A 23,860-nucleotide genomic window follows, 5' to 3' on the forward strand; every position below is an offset into this window, starting at 1 on the left:
ATTAATTCATTAAAATACCAGTTCATTTAATGTAAAAACATATATATAATTATTTCACTATTTAATTAATTATTTCATAGACCGGTGTTGCAGTGCTTCACGAATTAATTTTATCTGTCAAACTCACCCATCAAAGTCAGTGGGCGGATCCTAACACCTGATTGGTTACCCGTACGAACAGCAATGTATGTGTTGCCCATGTGAGAGATGTTGAACGATTTCATCCACAGTTTGCACCACGCTTTTTCTATATTCACGCTCCTTCACCAACCGTTTTTATAATGTGGACGAGTGAGCCATTTCTCAGAAAACTTGCATTTTCCCATCTGCTGCAAGTGCCACTGTTGATTTGTGTGCTGTAATATGGACAGGTGTTGAAATCACTCTGCCCCATCCACTCAGTCGAAAAAAAAAAAATGCTTCTTGTGTGTTTTATTACTGCAATTTCTGAATTATACTTTTAGATACAAGTAAATACAAGCAATAGCCTGGAAGCACAAACACTTTCCAAACTTATCAAGACCTTAAAGTTATCAAAATCATTTTCCAGATTGTTTTTTTCACACTTTTCCAGACAGCATATGAACCCTGTGGGTCACAGTGGTGGAACAGCATGGAGGAAATGCTGCAGGGGGAACTGACATCATTGGATGACTGCATTCAGCATGTAAAGCATAGGGAGGCTTCAGTTTTGAGATTGCTCACATGAAAGCACAAGAATGTATGCAAACCCGCACACAGAACCGAGCATCACAGTAGAAATGGAGACATAAAGTTTAGATGATGTAATATGACACCTTCAAAACTGGCCCAAATAGATGGAAATCATCAAAGTGGATACTGTCATCAAAACTAACATCACATCTGCATATTAATCCAAGTCAAAGCACTGTTGAGAGGTAATTTGAGATGACAGTGCTCCAAAATGAGGGTAGGTATAGATAAACATACACAGAATTTGGAAATGAAGCCTTCAATTCATCAGTTTGAACAGATAATAAGATTGTGAGAATGAGAAGTGCCGAGTGAGTTCTCTGTGGATCGTATAGCTGAATGAAAATGACTTGAATATCAACATGTGCAGTATATAATTGCGCTTCGGTGCATTTCCTCGCATCGCATGGAGTCAACAAACATCTGTTGAATGGCTCTCCAAGAGAGAGTCAGGGAGAAAGGAAGATAGGGATGACAAATAGGGAGGCAGATAGAGACAGAGGAAGAGGGGGCCGAGATAATAGAGTGAGAGATGAGGGAGGCATGCTTTCCCTCTACAAACACTGAAAGTTCTTACATGGCTAAGCCCCAACTCCAAGCTTTCTTTCTATGTTCCTTGTTTTCTTCTTTGTCTTACATTTTTTTTTCTTTTTTTCCACTTAGCAATCTAAAGACACCTACCTCTTTCTTCTCGCCCTTTGCTCTGCTGCTCTTATCTTGTCTCTTTCTTTTCCGGTTCCAACTTTTCCTTAGCAACCTTAGGGGAGCTACGTCTGTCTTAATCTTTCATGTTTTCAGTCTTATGGTAGGTTGCAAGCGGGGGCGGGATTGAGCGTTGGTCAGGAGGCAAAGACAGAGGCGGGGACGGCCCAACAGGGGGCTGTTCTTCATCAGCACTTCCCCATATATCTCAGTCTCAAGGTGTGAGGCCTTGAAATGAGTTCAGAAGGGAATAACATACACCATATGCAGATTAGGTGCCAACCAACCAGCACGATAACAACTGGAAAGGAGAAAGTCAATGCACACTCTAGCCTCTATGCATGTTATTAAAAAGGACCTATGTTTCAACAGAGAACTGCCTTCTTTAGGGTCAATATACTTGGAATGAGCCCATGGGCCAAAGTTGCAACACAGGTGCCCTGTGAGAAGCAGCCTGCAATGACTAGTAGACTCTTCCCCACAAGGAACATGATATATTCAAGAAAATAAATGGTGGTGCTGGGGTTTATGCTGAGTTTCACTTTGCATTTCTCTGCTTTTCGCACCCTCAGGCAGAGAGGGGAACTAATCTGTGAAATCACCTGCTGTGGTGTTTGTTTTGGAGTGAGAGCCTGCAGACTCTTGGTCTTTCAAGGCAGCCGGTTGCCCACCAATGGCCGAGTAATAACTAAGTTTGTCTTTCAAAACTTCAAAGGGTGATTTGTGTGTTTCATAGCAGTGTTCAACATGTCTGAGGTTCTGTATTTATTTCTCCTATTTTCGCATGAGAGGCCTGGCTTTGCTCTTCAAGGTCTTCAGTGCTGATATCTCCTGTCACATGATCAGAACAAGTATTGAATAAAACACATTAAGAATTCATATCTATTATTTGCCTTAAGGGTGGATTTCTTAGGACCAAAGATCAGTAAAGCATGGTATTAGTCATACAGGGAACAATGAGAACAGAAACTAGCTTGTGAAACATTTGGGCTTCATAACAGGGTGAATGGAAGCCTGTCTTTCCTTATTTAAGACGGCTGAATTCTATTTTCTTGCTCCAACTTTTCCTCAGCAACCTACTTTTTATGGCTTTGATTCAATCTTTTACATTCTTTTATTTCTAACTTCTCCCTGGCAAGGTACCACTGACATGTGGCTATTCGTCCTAAACCAGGCTCTTTCTATTTCTGATTCCACTGACGTTACCCAGCTCACGTGATTTCTATCTCTGTTTTCTTCTTTCATTCCATTCAGTTCATGTCAACTGCGTCACACAACCCTGTGATACCACATTTATTCAAGCCAACATTATGGTATTTTTAACCTTTATGGAGGTTGACAGAACTATGGACTTGGACATTCATTCTTTAATGACACTAACAGTCAAAAATACAATCGTATCTGCATGAATGGCAAGTACAGTATAACGTCAACACCTTCTAAAAGAACACACCGATGCAACAGTTCTATAACTCACATGAGGGCTAAGCTTAATCATATTCGACTCCTTCTTAAGTCTCCAACCTGATCCTTAATACTAATGTTGTGTTAAATCACTACACCACCTCTGGGCACCACACTCTGACCTTAATGTCAATATATGAACTGCTAAACATAATTAATGACTTTGCTAACCAGACCCTTAATCCATAACATCAATACATGGCATCTGTTCTCTTAGTAGAAGAGTCAATACGTGACTCTTGCCCACCTATGTTCTTGCTGAGCCTTGGAATTCCAGTTTAGTGGTTTATTAAGTTAAACATAAAGACCACCCATGTTTCTTTGTGGGCTGATAAAGACTCATGGCAGCAGGACAAATGAATGAACCAAGAAAAATGTATTTTTTCATTCATCCTCCAGGGTTTCTTTATAGGCAAACTATTTCATCGACGAAATTCGGGTTTTTAAAAAATGTGGTGGGTTCCCCTGTGTTTCCATTCTTTCCTTCCACCCCACCATCTCCATCCTCTTTTCTAACCCCACTTCTTGAATTGTTCCATCTCCCTCTACACCAATACTTCCTTCCACCTCAGTTCTTTCCATCAGTCCATCAGCACTCTCCTCCCAGCTGTTGCTTGCTCAGCAGATCTGCAGATGCTTCTCTCTCGACTCCTTTCCTAATGAAACACCAAATGAACTTATGCTTAATTTAACAGCTCACTCTGTGCGTGTGCGTGTGTGTGTGTGTGTGTGTGTGTGAGTGTGCTGGGGGGAAGGGTTTGCTTTGGATATTATAAAGTGTTGAAGGAGTATTCTAAGTTTACGAGTCTGGCTTGTTATTGGAACTATTTCCAGTGAGCAGCCACATATTCATCCCATGCCGGCCTCACAGACATACGTAAAATGACCATGACTTTCTTTAAAATATGTAGTCATGTCACAGAACGGGTTAAAATTATGTGCCCACACCACAGAAACAATGACAATGCAAAGTCGAATAGGATCCGTAGTCGTGTTGGACACACAAATTACTGACAGAAGGGTGAAAAAGTTTGGTTGGTGGATAGGTCAGTTATCATGAATGTCACTCAGTCAGCCAGAGTTTAATCCACTTGGAGGCAAGACTGGTGTTTGTATCTTGATTATGATAGCTTGTTGATTTCCCACGAAAAGTTAATGTTAACCCTGACCTTCCCCTAACCTTAACCAAGTAGTTTTGGTGCCTAAACCTAGCCACACTATCCTAACTGACTAACCTCACTCCTAACTGACTTTGCATTGGCATTGATTCCATGGTGCAGGCATGCAATTTTAATCATTTCCATGGCATCTCCACAACACGTTGTCAAGTAGGTCGTGGTCATTACATAAATTTCTGTGAGATCAGCTTGATTCATCTGCTCTGCCGTGACTTTTAGCAGTACACTGCTGCCTTCCACGTCCACCTCCCACGCAAACAGGGACAGCAGCCTGGCTTGTTAAAAACGTATGTTTCTGTCATATTTTGTGTCAGTTGGCCATGTATGATTTCACTTTGGAACGGCTGCACATTCTCATTTTCTCACTTTGGGAATAATGGTAGTGGCTACCATCATTCAGCATAATGTATGCTAAAGTGTTAGCAAGGAGAACTGGAGCAAACAATCTGTCTTCATTACATGTGTCTTAATTACAATGTTCCTCAAGGACATTATACGGAGGCACTGTTCCACATTAAAAACAGGTAGGGGAGAGAGGGGTAATTTCTGCCAAGGGGCAAGTAGTGCCACCCCTGTTATCTAGAAAACCATAGAAGAAGTTGGTCATGTGACCACATATTTTTGAAGAGGCATCTATTTCACTCATCCTGCAAAGAAGGGAGACACATGGCTTGAGAGGTAAGCACATTTCAGTTCAAAAACCATTTTTTTGCCCTCCAAAGTAAAATTTCTATGATCAAGGTTTTTTGATTGCTGTGTTTGAACAATTATAGAAAACTTTGAAAACAGTTCACACAGGTTTTAATACTTTAGTAAGCTACACCATGAGTCTATACAGTTAGCATGATGTTAGCTCAAAACAGCTGGGGGATGCATTTTTTTCAAAATGGTGGGCTTGGTTACCTTGGTTGTGCCAGTAGCACAACTTGTGATTATATACTATATATTACTTTATTGTATTTTATTGTTATTGTACATTGTCCTCTTACCTTTGATCACTAAAACTATTCAGATTCAGATGACAATGATTGCAGGTGCTCATTTTGGAATTTTTATTTTGTTCTGGGTATGTGTTCATGTGGCGCTAGGCCTCGTTATAGAAAAGTGGCCTGTGATCTTGTTAAAATAATAAATAAATGTTAAATAAATAATTTTGTATTGAATTTGTTTTGCTTTTATATAGCATTATCATTTGTGAGATTAAAATGATCTGTTTTACTTCAATTATCAATGGCACAATTTACCCCAGTATATTCTCTCTAACGGCACAATTTACCCCACACCGGGGGCAAGTTGTGCCACAAAACCACTTTTTTTTTTTGAAAGCTATATTTCTCAAACAGTTTATATAAGATCCAAAGTGATTGTTCCCAGGGATGCACAACATCCTAAACTATATGTGCATATTTTAGTTGGAGGCATTACTGTAATCCCCTCGCTTTAAAGGCACTTTAAGTAAAAATTGGCACTACTTACCCCACTCTCCCCTACCATCAAGCACACGTGGATGATTTTGCTCCTCCGTTATTACTATTTAACATATAAGTTGTCCAATGTGCCAGTCTCTCACAAACTTAGTGCATTTCTTTTTCAAATAGTCCGTTTGGGACTTCCGTTCCACACTAACATTTACATTTCTTTCCCCATCATTTTGTCTGGCAGGCCCTCAGGGCGTCTAGGGTGTCTATTAGTACACAGGGCTGGACTTCGAAAGATGTTTCAGTTCTGCTGTTGCTCTCTCTTTCTCTGGCTTTGCATCACTTTTTGATTCCCTCATTCACTGTTTGTCTCTCAGTGTCATGACATGAAGGGGGATCCGCAGGCCCTCTAAATTCAAATAACTTCTCCCTCACACGGACAGAATATCCATTCAATACTTAAACCTGAGTGATTGTGTGTGTGTGTGTGTGTGTGTGTGTGTTAGCGAGAGAGAGAGAGAGAGGCATGATAAAAGCTTTCCAGTTGTGCCACAAATCTCCTAGCAACCTCAGCTGGTGCCACAATGAGTCACATTAGAGAATTGTCTGCATGCAAATAATGACTAAATATATAACAGTAAGGCGAGAAAATAAGAGATGCACAGTGTTGTCTTTCGTCTAAACTCTAATCCAAAATAGTTAAAGTGATAGTTCAGACTCTTCCCCTTATTTGTTGATGTATGCGAGTGAAATGCATCCACCAAATTTGGTCCATTAAATTAGGAGCTTCACCAGGAGTGTATTTATTATTAGATATAGCCCAGAAAACAACAAGCTTTGGGTGGTGACACAAAGCTGATACATATTTGAAAGATACCACTTTTGTCGTTTTAACCTAAAAAGTTGTTTCTTAACCTAACCTTGGCTTAACCCCAAGTGGAAACCTACAGACCTCATGCCTGCTTGTAACTTAAACAGATGATTTGTTATTTTGCGTGATCACTGATTTACTAAAAGATACCCTTTGCTCCTTGTACTGCTTGCAACCACAACAACACTTCCCTGCAGGTTTTCAAACGCCTTTTACCAGGCTGTTGATAAATTCTCAAATTGATCATCATAATGTTATGCGGGAACATAAATACAGTCTTTCAGGCTTACAAGGCAGATGATTAATTCCTTCGTACATCATGAGACCAAATGTATAAATTATAAGAAAACATGAATAGCACCCTCTGTATGCCTTCATTCTTGACATGCACCAGAAAAACTGACCTCATATTGAATGTGTGTATTATTCAGTCTAGTTTGCCAAATTTTCCAAGCTTTAGAAATAGAACTAACCCAGACTTTGCCACACACTCCAACCTCTCATTTTAAACCATGATTCAGGTGTTTTTTTGGTTCCAAGGTGGATGCAGGTTATCGTAGAGCGTGCCATGGTGTGCACAGCTACGGAATACCAAGAGAGTCCCATAGCATTGCCGCAGTGTCCTATGGAATGACTGGCTGATTTCAAAAGGCCAGCATCACCAAAGCAACAATCGGCATTGTTGCGTGGGAGGGGATTTTTGCAAACGATGGACATGTCCTCCCCTTTGTGGCCCGCCACTCTTCCTCAAAGTAAGACGAAGACTTGCATTTATGAGCCGTGATGCCAGTTAGTTCATCAGGTTCATGAGGCTGTCAACAATGTGATATGGACTGTTCTCCAAGGTGCATCACGGACATTTAAACCAACACTCCTGCAAAGCCACAGTGTGTTTTTTTTCTCGAGAGACACTTTTGTGGAGGCTGAATAGAGCGCCCAGGAGAATCAAACTCTTTTCTAACAACAATGCCCCGGTTATTTCGCCATAAGGTCTGTGAGGGAGGTTAGAACAAGCAGCCCTGGAGAATCAGAAAGTATTTAACTAACAATGTGACCCTGGTCTGTTGGCCATAAGGTTTTCAAAGCAGCCAGAGTCGTCACCTGTCAGGGGATTGTACCCCGCTGTGCCAGCATCTGTCCTTCTGACGCACACATTCACACACACACATGCACACGCACACACACAACCAACAAAAAATAAATAAATAAATAAAAAATCTCACTATATTATAATAATCATGTTTTAATTGTGTGTAATTGCAGTAAGGCAATAAAAATCGCAAACTTTAAAAGGGTTATCAGGTTAAGTAATGGTCATGGCAAAAGGATTTTTGTATTTCAGAGTCGCCCATTGTAAACTGACAGAGTGCATTGCCTCCTTTTATAATCACAGTGTCTCTGTTGGTTAGCATGTGTTTTTCTATTTGATCCACCAAGGTAACTTTGTGTGTATTGAAGATAGAGCCATGGGGAATTATAATGCTCAGTGAGGCCTGGAGCAAATCATATCCAGAGTGTATCCATGACCTTGACAGGCCTCTGCATTGTCACGAAAACAGTTTAGTAAACACTCTGTGATGAGGGGCCTGAACTAAGCACATTTGGTGCTAGAGGCAGTTTCAAACCACGCAACCATCCCAGCCAACAAACCCTGAAGGTGATTTTTCTTTTTTTTTTTTTTCTCCTCCTGATAAGAGTCTATAATATCTCTTTCACCCTAGAATGCATGACCCATGAATGCCTCACGAATGCATAAAGGGCATCAGAATGACCGCTGTTGAAATGAGTGGTCCTGTTTTCATCTTTATAGAATTTCATCATATATTAGTATATCCATGTCTCAATAATGTCCATTTTCTCACTTCCCATTTAATCATCCAATATAACATTTTATCTCTGGAAAAAGATGCGAGTTATGTTTTAAAATGTGAAAGGAATCTAGACAGAGACACCAGAATGAATGAATAGTTGAATATACAGATAAACAATAATGTATTTCTTCTCAACTCCATTTCTCAATCTGTCAATCACTATTCAGTACTGTAGGAAGTTAGCTCACTCAAACATCGACTCAAACTAGCCTATTAGTGCAAATTAGAATATGTAAGCATCTAGATGTCTCACAATCAAGCGCTCAATAGTAAACTAAATCATATGAGAAAAAAAATCTCATATATAGGGTCCATTTTGACCCCCTTTACAAAGACTTGGGGTAGTGATATCAAAAGACTTTTTTTTTCAAAGCCTATGAACAAGAACTATGAAAGTTTAAATGGTAAGGATCACAATCAAGATATTTGAGGAGTACATGGTATTTGAGTGTATAAAATGTTTTTTAAATGATAAAATATTGCATTAAAAAACACTGTAGCAAGTCAATTAAACCCCCTTTATGCATTCTAGGGGAAAAAGCCTTTAAATGTCATACAATGATTCAATTTTGCACTTTTTTGGCGCAAAGAAACACTGATTTTCATGATACCTCATAATGATCCCAGGCTATACACACACTGCATGCCCACCCACACTTCACTGTGCACAGATGCACAAAATCTGGCCTGGCAAAAGCTGGTGCAATGGTACAGCCTGCTCACTGCTAATATCTTTACAGAGTGTTTCTTTTTCAATGATCTCCATCCCAAAGGGAGCAGGCAATCATTATCCAAAAGCTGTGAGTGTGTGTGTGTGTGTGTATTTGTGAGTGTGTGATGTCAGTATGTTTGCGGCTTGTTGGTACCCCCCCTGCCCCCGGGTGCCGCTCATCAGATGTCTACTGAGGCCGTCTGATGTGAGGAAGAGCAGCCGAGTGTCACTCCATCCACGTGAGTTGACTCTGGAGTCATTTTCACATAATTATGTTTACAGTACGGAGTGTGTGTGTGCGTGCGCATGAGTGTGTGCGCTTCAGCACCTGCTGTTAATGGCAACTGCCATTTAACACTGAGTGCTCTTGATGCGAGCAAAGCCCGGCTATGATAAACTGTCCATGATCGGCATCTGCTAACACCTGCACTGGCAGAGAGACAGAGAGAGAGAAAGCCTATTCACAATATTCACATGGCAGCCAATACACTCTCACGACTTTTCTACTTCACCAACCCCATCTCACCAGTCTGTGGACAAATAACACGACTTTACACTTTCAAAATCCATGCAGTGCATATACCAAAATCCAGTTTTGCATGGAGGTGATAATAATAATAATAATAATAATAATAATAATAATAATGATTATAATAATGATTACAATAACAATAACATTAATAATAATAATAACATTATTAATAATAATGATAATAATAACAATAACAATAATAATAATGATAATAATAATCTTTCTATAGAGCACTTTTCAAAATCAGTGCTTCACAAAGGCAGCAAAAAATAAAATAAAATAAGTCATGAACTCATCAAGTTTTCCAAAAACAACTGAGTATAAAAAAACAGACAAATAAAGATAGTTCTAAGAAAGCTAAGTGTTTTGTGCATTTTGTACCATGCCCCCCTTTTTTTGCATTCACTGCAAGTTATCATAAGACTCACTGAAAATATTTTACTTCTACATTATTTTCTACTTTGTTTTTATTTGCCTATTCATCTGTGATTGATTTGTGTGTAGGACCTATTTTTTCAAATAACTTAACAGTAACTTTAAGCTTTTTCTTAAATTAGGGTGTAACTCAACACTATCTTTCAAGCTATCCAATGATGATATATGTTTAACAGAGTGCATTTTACTTCCAGGCTTTGGTTAATTTTTTTAAGGATCATTGATATTTCATATTTACATTGCACCTTTCTACAGAGCCCAGGAAGTTCAATGAGAAGAAATCTTGTTCTTATTTGTGGTCAGGTGATACAACGTGTTCCTTTAATTTAATGAACTCTAATTTGTGGCCACAAGATAAGTGTGTGGTCCTCTTCCTTTCTCTAGGGAGCAGACTGGGACTGCAATGTGAAAGCAATAACTTGATCATTTTACATTTGTAGGACATGCAACCTGGAACACAGCAGTATGACTCTGTGCTTTTGTTTAAAATGTGAGCCTCCCATCCTGAGTTTGACATGAAAGAACAATGGCCACCGTGTGGAAATGCTGAAGTGACTCATTTTCTCTCTGCATGTTTCTGGTTTGTGCAGAAAAAAAACAACAGACAAATTAGTGTTCAACACCACCTCTCTAGCCTAGCCAATCCCTTTGCATATTTTTCAAGAAAAGAAAAGACTAAAGACTAAGTCAAAACCTAGTAAATAACTGGACTGCAACATTTGAAACATTATATTTACATATACACAGTGTTGGAAAGGGTACATTTGAAGTGTAATAGGTTACAGATCACTTGCTAGCCTGTTAAAAATGTAATAAACTATTTTAATCACTCCATCAAAGTAATGAAACTTATTATATGATTACTTTTTGATTACTCTCTAATATATGTTTTAAACTGGACAATAAAGCTGTAAAGTCCTTACAAGTCCATAAATTTAAACCAGGTAGTGTAAACCCAACAGCAGAGCTCAAAACTTTTATTAAATGTTCTTCAGTATAACGTAAATTAAGACCAGATGAGAGGCGGTGCAAATTCAAGCAAGAGACCCAATCAGAAACAGTGTTCACAGTGTGAGCGCATACTGCCAAATGAATGGAGCCCGTCTCAACTTAGAGACAGCCCCTCGTAAGCAATTCTATCTTTGATGGTGTTCAAATTCAAATTTGTCCCTACAGCTTTGCAGAATCATGTTGCCAACAGAGGGCATTCCTGCATGGCGAAAAGCTGCAAAGAATGAATCTTATATTCTACGTATAAGCTTGTTCCCAAAAAGAATCTATTTGTGTAATCCCTGAATAATCAGCAACATTTTGATTAGGATCTGTAACTAAATTATTATTTTTTTTATTTATTTAGTTGCATGTAACAGCAGCTGTTCTGACCTCAGTTCTGTGAACAGCTTCTGTACAGGACAGCAGTTTTCAAACCCTGATTATTTACACAGTTTAATCGTGCAATCGAGCAATTCAGGAAATATTGTGAGGCATGTATTGAGGCTTATATTGATGACGTGTGATGGCATAAGAGCAACAGCCAATGGGAAAGCTCCCAAAACTCGGCTGACCAATGGTAAGACTGGCCCCGCTCTTGCAGTCCAGCCAAAAAACAGCTCCAAATAGAAATCCACTCTAGTACTGCACGGCTGGAATCTGAAACACCATGATACTTAGAGGATCTGCTCCCTTGAGAAGAGGCAGAAATTGACAGTACTCAAGGTGGTTTAGGAGGATGAATATGTTAGTTTGGTCAACTGATTGGCTATCAATATATCGGCACTGACAGGGTTAGAGGTCCGGGCTGCATTATTCAACTAAGTCGATAGTCGAGCCAAGCTTTATCATAACCTTAAGAGCTCTTTTTTCCCCTCCACTTGCCCTTCCTGAGGTCAAAGCTTGTCTTCACTTCATGAGAAAGTGTCATTTACATAAGGGGTTTTATGTTAATGATGTTTAAAAAAAGGCGTGATGGATGGCAACGTCACCAGAAAGACGGCTTTTAAAGGCATTAGCTGAGGAGTGAACTCAGTATAAAGAACAAGCAAGGCAAAAAAGCCTCTTGTAAATATTGTAGTTGATATTCCTAACACATGAATCACTATGGACATAAATACGAGAGCCGTCCTCCGTCTCCTGGTTATGAATGCTTACTGTATAGCTGTGTGCTTCAGTCAGAAAGAATACAATAGCACTGATTTTTTATGTAATTCTAAATAATGAAAGGCCTGTCAAGATTTCACTCGAGCGAGTTTAGCGGGATCCGTGCACGCGTTTGTGTGACTATGGAGGGGGGAAAAAAAACAACACAAAATGGCATAAATGTTTAAAATGAGTGGTATTCTGCTTTAGACAGAATGTGGCAAAACTAAAAGCAGCTAAATCAGCGGGCTCCGTTGTCCTCTTTATTCATCAGGTTTTATTTGTGTGATTCAGCACGCATCCAGAGCCAGCCGAGTGAGCCGATTTTTTTTTTTTTTTTTTTTTTTTTTTTAAATAATGGAAGACCTGTCAAAACTGGAGTTAAGCGTTATCTCTGTGTGTGTGTGTGTGTGTGTGTGAGTACCAGAGATACACTCTCACACACACACACTCACATGCGCTTAAGTTCTGTAGAGCTAGATGACAGAGCCACCCACTCTTGTTATAGTGAGAGAGAGAGACGCTAAAACAAAAATGTGCTCTCATCCATCCTTATTCTGCCACCTTTGTGAGTTTTAGCATTTTATGAAACCTGGACCGCAACACACACGATATCACTGCTGTCATGTTAACACCAGTTATTTCTACTTTTGGTTCATCTCTTGAATGTTTTTTGTGTTCGTTTTAATTTTAATGCCCAGCAACCCATTACAAGTGTTACGAGTTTGATGATTTCTTTGAAACCCCCGTTAAAAATCTACTGAGCAATTTCAAAAGTGTGTTTCCACCAATCTGACACTGAGGTTTTTTTTTTTTTTTTTTTTTTAATGCCTCAGAAGTTTGGATACTATGAGATCTTCTTAAGACAGCACTTGTGGTTTTCAGATGTTTTCGTTTCTAACGGGTTTAGCCAAGTTATGATGGACTCGACAGGCACGTAACACTTACAACTTAAAACAAAAATCTAAGCGCTGTCTTCTGTCCTCTTTGAGGGCACAAAATAGTTTGACTTTACATAAAAACACCTGAAAGAATTTTAAAAAAAAACAACAACAACATCAAACTGGATTTTCTTCATAAAGCGAACCCATCCTATACAGTGGGCTATTTGTGAGGAGGAAAGCACTTGCAACATCATCAATAAGGCTGCCATGACCCAATGCATGTGTGTTAAAGGCTTATTCGTTTTCTGTCCATTTAACCAGAGTACTTCAGAGGTTGGTCTTTTGTAGCGTTTCACATTCATGGTCCCTTATAGTGACGGTTTAAAAACTTCCAAGGACAAAATAACTTGAAATCATGCAGCAGAAAGCCTTCGGAGAATCTGTTTGATGAAATGCAGAGAACAGTTCATTTGGGGCGACTGTACCAATGAAGGCAGCATTTGCTAATAAATGGAAATGAAGGCCACACTCGACATCTACCAAAAGGGGAGGAAATAATTGCTGTGAATTATGAAATCGTTTATTTTGCCGTCTTGTTTGCATCCGTCGTCAACAATTTAATCCCAAACATTGCTGTTACTGTGGGTTTAACGGACTTTGATCAAGTTCCGTCAAAGTCCCTTTTCAATTTCCAGCCGAGGTGTGGCAACCTAAGCCCCATCAGGACTAGCAGTGCTGTCAGTATTCCAGGAATAGAGCAGCAGTTGTCTGTTTCCATTTATTATCAGCTTGTAGCCCTGCATCCATACAAGGTGCTGCGCATATTAACCCAAAAGAAAATGAAATATGCTCTCTATGATTTAGGGAAATTGGCTGCTGCAAACATATTCAGTGATTGGGAAGACAGTCAGAAACAGACTGTATACTTGCTAGAAACCTCTATCTGAAACAGTTATGCCAGAGTAATCAGTTTTCAATGCTTTCTGATTGTGTTTACTGAGACCATGTTTTCTGGCAAGAGTAAATAAAACTAAAAGTATATAAAACTGAAAACATGAAAAAAAAAATTTGCGGCCGGCATATTGTCCAATTTAGCCCAGTACAGAGCGATTTGCACACTGAATCAGATGTTCTTGGGAGCCTATAAGAGCTGTTAAGTACGTTCTGGAAATCCCACACCATCTTCAGCGAAGTGAAATGTTGTATAATCTGTTCATTGAACATATGATACATGATTTACCTGCTTGTAAAGTCATTTACTTGACTGGGTGCTCTGCTACTCTGTCCTTATGTAATCAGACAGGTCTAGCCAGTCAGCAGGATCCAGAGGTGCCGCCCTGGTAGACTCACTTGCCGCAGGCTGCATTAAAGCTGATTGGCTGTCTGCAGGCTGCAAAGTAGTAATGCATGTGACATTTGCATGTTTATGCATTTTTTATGGACTATTAGGCCGTCATCTTTCATTGCACATTCAGAAAACATGTGTTCCATGCACTGCAGCTATAGTTGGTTTCACCTTTTTCAGAGTTTTGCATTTGTTTTCTGTGTTGTTCCCACCATTGAGCAGTAAAAATAATGTGAATACAAGAAAAATGTGTTGTTTTTCTGTGTAACCATTAGCAACAGTACTACAGTAGTTGCCCTCTCGAAAGAGCTTGTTGTTACATATCATATCTAAGTCTATTTTGGCTAGTGAAAATTCTGAGTGGCTGAAAACTACTACCACTACCACGAGCCACTTTGGCAAAGGGATAGTGATTCCACAATATCAACAGCTGGGAGAATGAAAGAAAAATATATATACCAAATGCATGAATGAGTGTTCAAGCAAGTTTAAAATAAGGTCCATATTGGTGTTTTTGCAAGTTTTAATGCATTTGCTGCAATTCACATACATTTTATATTGCTACCGACTGTTTTCCAAAGCAATGCAGTAATCTTTTAGATGTCTGAATGTGTTTTGCCTACCCTCCAGGCAGCCGTTCATTTCTGTTCACTTCATTGCAATATGGAAGTCAGCTTGCTGAAACTTGAAACTCGCTTGGGATGAGTTATCCATCACACTGAACTTCTCACCTGGGCTTGTTATTTGCCAGTTATCATTGCATGGTAATTCAGTTTAATGCCAGCACTGAATTGAAAAGTCTTCATATTGTCTGGTGTTTGCAAATGCGATTAGGAAGCTTGGACATCTTGGATTTCAAAATCAGCTGACAAAAAGCACTGACTCATATGCATGCCTTTTTTTCTACTCTGTTTCTATGCTGTGTTCAGATTCAGAGATAATAAATACAGATAACTGTGTTAACACTGGAAACCTGTGTAGGCCTACATTTTTTCCAGGACAAGTAAGAGAATCAAAAAAGAAGTGGACCGATAAACAGCAAACAGCGAATTTTAAAAGATCAATTCCCATCACAATCACTGAATATGTACTTGAATAATCCTATTAGATTTCAATTCAACTCTCTGTGGATGACCATGACCTGGATAACTGAGAACCTCCACAGATATAGAGCAGTCCTCTCCCCTTCCTCAGTACCCATGACTGATGTGCCTTTGAGCAAGGCACTTAACCCCCAGTTGCTCCAGTGGACTTGCTCAGGCACCAGCAGTGAAGCCTGTGGTTGTACCTGGCAGCTCCCAGGTGTAAATGTGTGTAAATGTGCGAACACGGCATTGCTGAAAAGGGGCTTACACACTCAGCGAAACTACCCTGGATAAATTCAACTTTAAAAAAATACTGCATAGCAGTGGAAGGTTGCACTCTACTGAACTACAATTTAGCACTCAATGAGATCAATTTCAAAGTACCATAATGTAACAAAGAGATCACAGAAACCAGCATTTAAATATTGAGTGGATTATCTTGGGTATTTTGAAATTAAATGAGACAATACATTATAATACCAACAATTAAGGAAAGTAAGGTTTTGAGTGTAAACTTGAAAGTCAGAAGAATATAACATGCTTGCCAATAACTTTTGCCATGACCATGTTTTTGATAAGTAGATGTTTACCATTCCCCAGCAGCCTGCCCTCTTTTCTGGTTGTACTGATGTGACACCAGGGCAAGAAGTGCTTGAGCAAGTGGCGCCGGGGCTGTGATGTGATTACACCCACAAGGATGTTTCCACCTCTGGATTAGCGGCAGATCCCAAATCGAGGCTTGGTTGCTAGCTCAGGGGGAGCTCAGGGAGAGCAGCAGAACTGGATGTGCTAGATAACTTTGGAATGAGAAATGCACAACCTAGTCACCAACCTACTGACAGCCAATAATTCATAAAAATGGCTAGCAAGGAGCTACCCTTGAAGCTACCTTTTAGCCTTTTAGCTTGCCAAAAAACATGCCACTGTTGCCACATACATGCAAGCTTCTTTGAAAACATTACATTGTTGATGCTGCATCACCTTGTGAACTCTCAGCTGAGTCAGTGTTAAAAGTAGTCAAGTCAGCAATCACACATGACCACACATCTGATCAATAGAGAGTGTGAATGACAAAAGACTGAACTGTACTTTTTTTTTTTCCTCTTGTGTGGCTTTCTGTTTCTGTAAACTCTGAAGTCAGCCATTGCTCTGATTGCTGTCATAGAAGAGGATGAAGAGCCCATTCTGAAAAAAGTAAATAAGAGCTGGTTTTGCATTGATGTAATATGAAAATTAAGACATGTTTAACCTGAAATGCCAAGCACAGCATCCAAATATACACCACGTTCAACTGTAGGAAACACGCTCCTGCCATGACCAAACCACTAAAGATAACTGCAAAAGGCAAAGGTGTATTCTGAAAGTCTCCTGTGCTGTATCAATCAGCCATTTTTCCAAAGCCTAGTTACCAAAGGAGTTTGGGATACTATTGTGATTTTTACTGACAGTGTTAGGATAAAATACTAAATTATACATTTTCTCCCAAAAACTCAATAAACAAAAAGACTTGTTTCCAGTAAACATATTTATTAAATCTACTAGGTCAACTTTCCACTTAATCCAAATGTCTATAAGACGTCAACTTTAAATGTCCATGAAAAACTCAAGAATAATTTTCATCAAAATTCACAAGCAAAAATCTGCCTTCAAAATTCAGAAATGGAACTCATAAACAGCAATGCATCGCAAAAAGAACAACTCATTAAACTGCGTTCTCACATTACCAGGAAGTGGTGCAGAGAACACCCATCCAGATGCTGTAACTGCAGCTTTTGCTCTAGATTTGTACTATTATTAGATCACTGAAAATTTTCTTTTGTTAACAACTTAAATCTACAAATAAAGATGTGAGTATTGGTGATGCCACAATGCCATCATTACCTAAAATAGCACAAGGGATAATTACAACAAATTCTTTGTGTTAGCAAAAGACAAGTCAGATGGATGTATTGTACATACCAATTAGGGATGTTGCCTTACTTCTGCTTACTTTAGTGTTTTCTCAGACAGACACCCAGAGAAGAAGCGTTTTTTGGGTTATTTTTTTGGTCTTTTTTTTTTTTTTTTTTTTTTTTTTTTTTTTTTTAAATCAAAGAGGGCATATAGCTATACAAATATATTGAGAAAGTGATCATTTAGCCATGGGTTATAGGTTGGAGTGGAGAAAGCAGTAATTACTCGAAATGCCTTGTGGCTACATTGACTTCTTGTCTATCGAAGCCATGGCCAGTGGAAAAGGTTCTTTCTAAGCCTCTTTCTATGATGGATTTCCCCCCGTTTGATTGTTGAACATCAATACAAAACTGAGGATCAAGAAAGAGGCTCTTGGTCTTTGATTATGAGACATCAAAATTTTACTTTACCATTGACATACCTGAAAATACTTTACCTAGCAATATCTGTTATACTTGAGCTGGAAATATCATTAGAGAATAAGAGAAGCACATCACCAAATAAAAAAAATGGGCAAAGAGATGGAAGCTACATTGCTTACAGCTGTGTTAAAAGTGTTAAAATATTTTGAAGTGACTTTGAACTGGTTTGGGGTTTGTATCTTGAGGCTTGCTCTCAGGTTGCTTAGCTACTGCAGCAATTCCTGTGGCCTAGACCTCCAGTGATCTTCTCCAACTTTTCAGTGGATTTGAGGACACTGTACATTCATCACTGTCTGAAAGGGTGGATGTGGTTGTTTTAGCGGTCAATAGGAAACTACCACCCACTCTCACCGCTTCATTGATCAAGTTTATATGACAAGAGGGTAGTCAGCAGTCATTCACTTTCATCTGAAGGATAGAGATGTCTCTTGAGTTAGTACTAGCAATATGTAAGCTTTCTGACAGCGTCCATTAAAAACCCTATTTGTAGTTGGGTACTTTATAGCACCCATTGCTGAAACCCATGTTTTATACTCTGAAAAGCATAGCTCAAGCTTTTTTATGTGGGGCTTATTCTATATCACTGTGTAATAGTGAAAGTTTACTAAATTAATTTTACAGATAAAGTAAATTGTGTAGACTGTCTGTATTTCTGTTGTTTAGCAACACTGATTAACACACGGTAAAACATGATTTTCCATTTAAAATAAATCCTCAAAGAACTTTTTTTGTTTGTTTAAAAGGTCACCTTATCAAATTACAGTGACTGCAGCTGGAAAGATGAGCAAGGTTATTCTAATTTTTCTAGATTTGTTAGGCTGATAGGTTTTGAAATTAGACAAACTAAATTGTTTCTGCTTCCCAAGTACTTATTATGTCTATGTTTCATGCAGGCATCATTACATACACTTCCAAAATGTGGAGTCTTTGTCAAAACCCCATCTACTGACAGTTCCTAATAGACTGGGACACTATCAATCGCAGTCCAACATTGTGACGTTGGAGAAATCAATCTCAAACTTTTTTTGTGCACATGCATTAAAGGGAAGGCAGAAACTGCACATTTTCCAGCAGTTATGATCAGCTGACAGTAAATGTATATGCTTGTTATTGTAACCTGCCTCTCCCTGGACACAGAAACCTTACAAGCCCAAAACAGAACTTTTTGCATATGACATGCATTAGTTAAGCAGGACTCTTGCAAATGTACATATTGGAAATACATTTGTAGAGTTCATTTGCAAAAACAGATATCTCCATTTGAATTTATTAAACCTTTTTAAACTTTTCTGAATTTTATTAAAATTTACTTTATATTTATTTCTATATTTTATATGTTTATTTAGCCTGGCATAATGTTTATTATCCTAAATCATGCTTTGTGTGTGTGTGTGTGAGTATATATGTGTGTGTACTCCAAGTATCAGTGAAAAAGGTGTATTCATTTTAAGAATGGCTTTTATCTGTTTTTGCAAATGAACTCTTCATTTAATTTAATAAGCAAACAGACAAGAATTTATTCAGAGGGCATTGCTTACATGTGCAGTTAAAATCACCTCAACTGCAAATTACATGCTATGCAGTCCTTTCCATTTAGATTTCTAGTTTTAAATCAGATTTGGTTCAGCATTTTAATGCTCAAAATCTATGAAAAATCATTGAAAAATGGAGACTCAAGAGGCCTTACTAGTAAAGAGTATTCCATGCAAGCACCCAGGCAACTGTCTGTCAACCATCCAACTCTATGCTCCTTATTTATATAAGGGATTCAAGGCAGAGTGTGTCAATAAAACCTGCATGTTGAGTTCTGCATGTTGCTCAGTCTGGGTCCAGCACAGGGAATTCACAATGAGCCCCATTGAGACACTACATGGCATTGAGAATGGGCTTGCAAGTATGAGCTATATTGTTGGGTTATTCTATGCCACTCCTATACACATACTTCCCCAAGTGATAGCGCTGTTGTTCAACATTAGGCTAACAGGCTTCAAACAGAGGTACACTGCCTGGTGTAATCAGCTCTGCAGACATTCTCAGTACATTATTAATGATAGCTGGCTTGATCCCAGGCAAATGAAGGCAGTTTCCAAGCGTGGAAATTTGCATCAGTTTTTCATTGAGCACTACTGACACTCCTATGTCCTTTACCTGCCACACCAACCCCACCAAGCCTCTTCACCACATTCCAGATCTTATTCCCTCAATGTCATGCAGCGTAAAATGTGTCCTGGCCCATTTCGGAGAGGCAGTCAAATATATGTCCCAAAGTTACTGAGATACACATACATATATTGTTGGTCGTGTCAAAGAGCCAGCTGTAAGTCAGGGAAATACACCCTTGCCTACCTTTTGTAGTCTTTCCAACATGCAACATAGTCAGCGCTACACTATCCCCCTTTGCACACACACACACACACACACACACACAGATACGTCTTTGCTGCCATGCTCTCAGCTTGCTGTGCAATCTCTCGCAACATAAAATGTGTCCTGTCATTCGTGAGAGGCAATCAAATTTATCTGGCCATCGTGGGAGTCAAACACTCTGAGCATCGTGTCCTTGTTTTTGTCTTCCAGGTCTATAGATTAGCTGCCTTACTGACGGTGCAGTCTCTCTGCTACAAAGTTACTGGTGTCATTAATGGGACATGGAACTCGGCTTAAAGTAGCCTCTTTCACTGGTAACCATTGTTCCACAATGAGACCAATTAGAGCTACATACTTTTGGACATCTAAACTAGCCAGCTGTAAGTGAATCTGACCTCTCCTGCCCCTCGTATTTTCTCCCTCATCCTCTAAGCCTCAGTGGTTGCAATATATCACAACAGAAAATGAGTTCTGTCCCCTCGTGCGAGAAGCAATAAGATCTACCCAGCCTGATCCACACATTGCATCATGTCTTTGTTGTCCTCTGACATTCCTATAGCCAGTAGCTGTCAATGGCTTCCACTGAATACAGATAGAAATAACGTGGGATGGAGGGAGGATGGATTCAAGATTCAACATTCAAGATGTTTTATTTTTTCTCTCCAGTTGTACAAGTACAAATGTGTGAAATACTTTTACCAGGGTGCTCTACTGGAGAGAGCAGTACATACAAAATATAAAAAGGCAATGAAATCTAAAATAAAATATAATAACTAAAGGAAATGTAAGAATACAAGTATAAGTAAATATTAGCAATAAAGTAGTCAAATAGGTCTGTAAGTGACACACAGACCTATTTGACTACTTTATAAGAAAAGTGGCACAATATTCATAATTTTGCCCTTGTACACCACCACAGTGGATTTGAAATGGATTAATCAAGAGATGATTGAAGTGCAGACTTTCAGCTTTAATTTAAAGGGTTGAACAAAGACCTGACATTAAACGTTGAGGCTGTAATATGGCTAATGCCATATTTTTGTTCAACCTCTTAAATTAAAGCTGAAAGTCTGCACTTCAATCACGCAGGTTTAAAAACAGTTTTTTAAAAATATCAGCAGAACGTTATTTGTAGTTAAAATACATTAACATGCTGATAGGATCTTACATATTTGTATGTTGCTTGAACAAATAAGCTTTATGTACCTTAATTAGCAAGAAATGGTATACCCAACTCTATTCATTTAATGCATCAAGGTCTGCATATTTTTTGCAGGGCACACTCTCTAGCTGGTGGTGTCTCTTTTTTCCAACTCAGTTATAATGTATTTAACCATTATCAGTGAATGGGCAACTTTCCAAAGGACCTCCAGTCACCAGCCGTGGCTGCAAGGACGACTGTGGAGTATTGCAGACGAGGCCTCGACACTGAACTAATCCTAGTTTGATGCAAAGTGAACTGCAGTGGCTGCTGCTGTACCACCAGCTGCCATGACAAATAACAAGAAAACTAAGTTCGTAAGGTGCCCAATAGGCTCAATAGGCCAAGGTGCATAACATGTACTCATCACATCATGGAGTCAAATGCTTGCCACTCTATCTTTCATGCCATCCTCCTCTTTATGCTATCTAGTAAAGCAGAAATGCCATAAAAAACATAATGTTTTTATTTGTGGAGTGGTTTGGTTGAGGTGGCAAAAAAAGCCACTTTAGGATATGAGCCTGCATCCTTGAACCAAAGACCATCATAGAGATGAGAAATGACTTCAGGGAAATAGGCTATTGAGACAGTAACACACAGATCTGCACTCGCTGTCACCCACACACCCACACAAATACACACACACATGCAGACACACACACTATGATGCTCTATAGAAGTCTGAGACATTCTAGATGTGCTGGGAAATAAATCCTGAACTGACTTAGACACACATACTGAGAACGCCTGCATGAATGCTTAGGCTCACACACATACAACCACACACACACACACACACATATACACGCGCGCGCGCACACTCACTCACTCAGTCAATTTGAGGCTCTATCAAGGGTGAAAGAGAATTTAATGGCACTACTTGTGAAGTTGCCCTCCATACAAAATGCCCGAAACTTTTGTCAGAGTTCAAATGAGGGACAGCATCAGCCGAAAGTTTAAAGAAGCGGGCTTGTGACTGCAAGGTCAATGATTCAAATTCCTGGAATCGTTGGTGAAAATTTGGATGGGGAGGTGAATGAGTGTCATCTTCCCCTCCCTCAACAACTACTGTCAAAATGCCTGTGATCAAAGGACTCACCTCTACTCCAGAGTTCCTGCTCAGTGGGCAAAAGTGAAGACCAAGGTTATGCTGGCAAAGCTCCCGGGTCTCACTGTGAATAGCTGGATGTGTCCAGAGTAAGTTTCCTCTATTACATGAAAACCTTGTGAATTCAGTATCGGTGGATTTATTCGATTGGGAAGGTGGTGCTTATTTGTGTGCCCAGTAACTTTCATCGATCTTTGACATTGGAAAATTGTATTCTTATAAAGTTTTCCAAAATTCCTAATTGGATCCAGTAATTTTTGGAAGAGTTTTTGGATGATTCAAGGCTTTCGTAAGACAGTGGTAGGTTGTGATTCAACCTGCTTAGTCCAGGTGAACAAGTGCTTAAGCACAATTAGCCTACAGTTTGGAAGAGTGTTGGATTGTTTAGTTAACTGGCATGATATGGGCAAGTGCAGATGGTAGCAAAATATTCTCATTAGTTGCTCCGTGCTCTTCTGAGTTGCTAATCTACAATACTGTATTTTGATTTCTCCATTCTCTTCCATAGCAAAATGGCTCCAAAACGGACACTTTCAGCACATAAACAAACATGAACAAAGCACATTATGAGAATATAAAAAATAGGCCTTGTGCTTGTGTCAATTTTTTGGGTAATTACAATTATTTGTTAAAGTGGAGATGAAATAGTTAGTTAGACACACATTTATAACTTCAATGCATTAATTAAATGTAGGCCTACCACTATAAAAACTGACGTTAAAAAGTAATCCATTGATAAGAAAATCCACATCTTTATATTGTATTTAGAACACAGCATGCCACCATCTTGCTTTTGCTTTTTGCTCGTTTGTTGACTGTTGATTACAATGGAGTTTGACATTTTGGACGAGCTTGTAAGAACCAGACAATAAACCAATCGCCTCTGCTTTTGAGCCAGTAAGGGCAAACAGAGTGGTAAGACCTGTTGTCATGGAATCGGATGAAAGAGAAAGCAAAAGGGTGGCTGAACCTGAAAGTAGGCGCATTGGTCATATGAGGTGGTACCAGTGCGGAGCTGGTATCTCAGTGCCAACTCATGTGGAAAGTGAGTCAAGAGGTTAACATGGAGCATCTCATACAAGATCGCTGTGTCACAACCAAGCCAACATTTCAGCTTCAGAGGAACATGAAAATGAATGTGTTTACCGCCATCTTTTGTGCGGTAGTACTCATTCAAACATCCAGGGGCAATACAAAAACAACCTTCTCTGGTCCTTTGGCTGTCTCCTTTGCTCTCATCACTAACATTACCCATCTTTTACCAGTCCAACTCCAACAACCCCTACTGGCAAAAAAGCAAACAACATAGGTGAACCATTCCCATGACGTCGCCACATATCTTGTTTAAAGATGCCTGTGCCCTAGAGGCAAAAAGGACGAAATTGCTATGCCATATTTTGTCTAAGGTAAAAATTAAATGAACCACAGTCATATTCTGCAGTGTTTCAGCTCCACTTTTAAG

Source organism: Myripristis murdjan, chromosome 10 (assembly GCF_902150065.1).
Source record: "Myripristis murdjan chromosome 10, fMyrMur1.1, whole genome shotgun sequence".
In the NCBI taxonomy this organism is placed as follows: Eukaryota; Metazoa; Chordata; class Actinopteri; order Holocentriformes; family Holocentridae; genus Myripristis; species Myripristis murdjan.